Raw genomic sequence first — 4,147 nt, 5'->3', positions numbered from 1 at the left:
GTTCTTCTTGCTCAAGATTGCTTTGGTTATTTGGAATCATTTGCATTTGGGATTTTAAAAAATTCTGTAAAGAATGCCATTGAGTTTGATAGGAATTGCATTTAATCTGTAGATCACTTTGGGTAGTATGGACATCTTAACAACATTAATTCTTCCAAATCAAGAACATGGGTGTCTTTCCATTTATCTGTCTCTTCTTTAATTTCCTTCATCAATGTTTTACTATTTTCAGTGTATAAGTTTTTCTACTTTTTATAATATATTTATATTTTTTAAATATCTTAGTGAACAAGGCAAATACTCCTGTAACTAAGAACAAGTTCAAGAAATAGAACTTTATCAGCCACCTCAGAGACAAGGCTGTTGTGTGCTCACTTCAGCAGCACATATACTAAAATTGGAATGACACAGAGAAGATTAGCATGGCCCCTGCACAAGGATGGCAAACAAATTTGTGAAGTGTTCCATTAAAAAAAAAAAAAAAAGAAAAAGAAAAAGAAAGAAAGAAAAGAAAAAGGAAAAAAAAAAAAAAAAGAAACAAGCTGGCATATTCATTAGGTCCAGTAGGCAAAGTGCCTGGACCCACAATTGTTGTAGAGGCCAAGAAAATATTTTAATTTTTTAAAAAATAATTTGATTTATTTTAGGGGCTCATGAGAATGCTTTAATTTTTTTTTTAAGAAAAAAAGAAATGTTTTAATACACAGTATTAATATATGAATGTATTTACCTTTATACCAACACAGTCATAAATCATAACTTATTAAAGTTTTTATGGTGATAGAAAACTAGGAAGGCAAAGTACCTCAGGCCTGATAACATCATATTGTGGTCCTGGTTACAAACATCCTAATCACAACTATCTCCTTACCCTCAAAATTAATCAGTATCCTAATTTTTATTATGATCATGCATTTATTTATTTATTTATTTGTTTGTTTGTTTATTTATTTATTTATTTGGAGAGAGAGGGAGAGAGAGAGGCAGAGGGAGAATCCCAAGCAGGCTACAAGTCCCCAGCACAGAACGTGACTCAGGGCTTGATCTCATGATCCTGAGATCATGACCTGAGTGGAAATCAAGAGTTGGACGTTCAGCCACCCAGTCACCCCTCATTGATTTTTTTTACAGTTTTATCACCCCAGTGTGCATCCCTCAATATCTTGCATATAAAGATCTTTTACGAATTTAATTTCTTTCCTCTATAGGTTATTCTTTCATCTCTTCTTTATTTGTTGAAAAATTGAGTCTTGCAACCTGCAATTTTCCACTTGCTGGCTCTTTCTAATTGCATACTCAAGGGGCAGTTCAGTTTTCTTCTGTGCTCTGTGTTTTCTGTAAATGGTCAGCTGGATCCAGAGGTTTGATCATGTTCCAGTTTAATCCCTTTGGCAATATTACATAGGTAGTGTGGTGTTCCTTTAGGAAGCACCTCCTGTCAGGTTGTCTTTCTTTTTGTAATGTTAGAAGCTACTAGTACTCAATTCTACCAATTCTTATGTTAATATTTCTCTGGTTATTTTGATTTTCTGAAGCTCACTTTCCATAGATTCCTCCGGAAGGATTCATGGGCGTACTGTTCTCTGAGTTCCTAGTGTTAACATTTTGTCTGCGCCATTCATACTTGAAAATCATTTTTTTTTTTGTTATAACATTCTTAGTTCACATTTTCTTTCCATAGGTGTTGTGATGGTTAATTTTGTGTGTCAACTTGGCTGGGCCACGATGCCCAGATATATTGTCAAACATTATTCTGGATGTTTCTGTGTGGGTGTTTTTTGATTAAATTAACATTCATATCAGTGGACTTAGAATAAAGCAGATTGCGCTCTATAATGTAGATTGACCTCACCCAATCAGCTGAGGACCTGAATAAGACAAAAGACTGATCTTTTCCAAGCAAGAGGAAATTCTGCAGCATTTGAACTGCAATGTTGGGTCTTCTCTAGTCTGTAGCCTGCTGGTCTACCCTGCAGAGTTTGGCCTTGCCAACCTCCATAGTTGCACGAACCAATTCCTTAAAAGAAATTCTTTCTCTCTATATATACACATCTAGAGAACTCTGACTAATACAAGTGTCTTAAATATGTTACTCACATTTATTTTTGGAATGAAGCTTGATGTTGAAATGTCTGATGAAAATGTTATTTTCTCTCCCCCGGGTGTCATTTTCAACTTTTTTTGGATCCCCAAAAGGAATTTCTTTTCTTTAATAAGTTTAGAGCTTAAGTTTGTACATGTTTTGATAGATTTATACCTAAGTATTTAATTTTTTTGGATCTATTGTAAATGGTATTCATTTTTAGTTTTATTTTCCATTTGTAAATTGCTAATATATAGAAATATGATTAATTTTTGTTTGTTGACCTTGTATGCTATAACTTTACTAAACTTTTTAGTTGCAGGGGGTGTTCTGGGGAGCAGACAATCATGGTGTTTGTGAATAAGGACAGTTTTATTTCTTCTTTTTAAATCTAAATTTTTAAAATTTTTCCCTTTTTTCACTAGCTAAAACTTCTCTAGTATTATGTTGAATAGAAGTGATGAGATTGGACATTATTACCTTGCTCCCAATCTTAGGGGAAAGCATTCAGTCTTTCAACATTAAATATGATGTTAACTGTAGTTTTTTGTGTTTTTATTTTGTTCTTTTTTGGGTAGATGCTCCTTTTCAAGTTGAGGATCAGGTTTTTCTATATCCTAATTTGCTGTAATTTTTGTCATAAATGGATGTTGAGATTTGTCAAATGCTTTTTATGCATTAATTGATATGATCATACATCTTTCTTTAGAGTGTTAATATGGTGAATTACAATGATTGATTTTCAAATATTGAACCATCTGTGCATCCCTTTGATAAACTCCAAAGGGTTTTGGAGGAATCTTGTTCTGTTTTCTTTTGTACCTTCTTTGTTTTGTTTAGTTTTGGTATTAAGGGTTTTAATTTACTTTTATTTTATTAGAAAATATAGCATAGTAATTGTGTCAGTTACTCATTAAAAAATCTACAATGGATTTCCATTGCCTAGTAGAGTAAGTCTATAATAACTTTGATAGTATTCTATTTTACATCAAGTTTTTTAATGTATATGCCTTATTTTGTAAACTCTCCTGTTCCTATCTCTTGCTGTACCCTTTCCCCTGCTCCAATTTCCAGGCTGATGGTGTCATTGATATGCTGCTTGCAGTTCTCCAAGCATGCCAGACTGTGACAGTCTTTTAGTTTCTTCACTAACCATTCTCTTAATACCAGGAATATCCTATTCCAAGTCTGTATGTCTAATAACTTCTAATTTTATCTCGGTGGAGCTTTCTTAAAACTCCAAATATTGTTGCCTACCTCTCCTTCATGCCTCTATTCTACTAGATATCAGTGCCTATTGTAGCGCTTATTTATTTATAGCTCCCTCCCCCACTGGTTAGTGAGTACTCTGAAGGCAGGGATTTGTCTTTAATTTCCAAGTACTTAACAAAGTCTGGTGCACAGTGGTGTCCAATATGAATTTGCTGATTGGATGAATGAATAAATGTCTTATAACTACCAGTGTCCTCCAAGCTCACTGAGAGAATATATTATGCTTTTATATTCCTCACTGAGAAACTTTGCAAATAACATATATATTTTTGTTACTAACAGTTTTAATCTTTGGTGATTCCAATATTACATTATGATCTCTATCTTGAACATTTTCAATATATAATTTTTCAATATATATGTATATTTTAGCATATACTTACGAATGTAAGTTTAAGAGAGTAAATTTAATTTATGATGATTTTAGAACTCTGGTTTCTAGACTGAGATCCTTGAACTCTAATGGGTTCAAATGTAATAATGGGTATCAGTGAATTATTTTCCCTATTTAAACAAATGTAATAGACCTTTTTATTAACATTAACGAGGTTGTCGAAATTAATTAAAATAGTAGATTCTTTGCTTTTGACCATAATTTTGTTATATGATAAATCAGAAACTCAGAATAACAGCTATGATCACTGACTAAATAAATAATATTTAATAATTACAACTTGGAACACAGAATTTTTCAAAATATGGTATGCATGGGAAGTCCATATAAGAGGTTATTGTTAGTGGAAAAATTATTTTTATGGAGAAATTTTTGTTACATTTTATGTTCCTATGATT

General features: G+C 32.3%; 1 non-coding gene across 1 annotated transcript; it reads left to right on the top strand.

Annotated features, from left to right (window-relative positions):
* The first annotated feature begins 367 nt into the window (after window positions 1-367).
* On the top strand, window positions 368-474 carry LOC121101598. The gene has a single exon (XR_005833582.1). It is a non-coding gene; the product is annotated as a U6 spliceosomal RNA (small nuclear RNA).
* Window positions 475-4,147: the final 3,673 nt, after the last annotated feature.

This window comes from Ursus maritimus, unplaced genomic scaffold (genome assembly GCF_017311325.1).
Source record: "Ursus maritimus isolate PB19 unplaced genomic scaffold, ASM1731132v1 scaffold_8, whole genome shotgun sequence".
Classification (NCBI taxonomy): Eukaryota; Metazoa; Chordata; class Mammalia; order Carnivora; family Ursidae; genus Ursus; species Ursus maritimus.
This window is presented reverse-complemented; position numbering and strand designations above follow the sequence as displayed.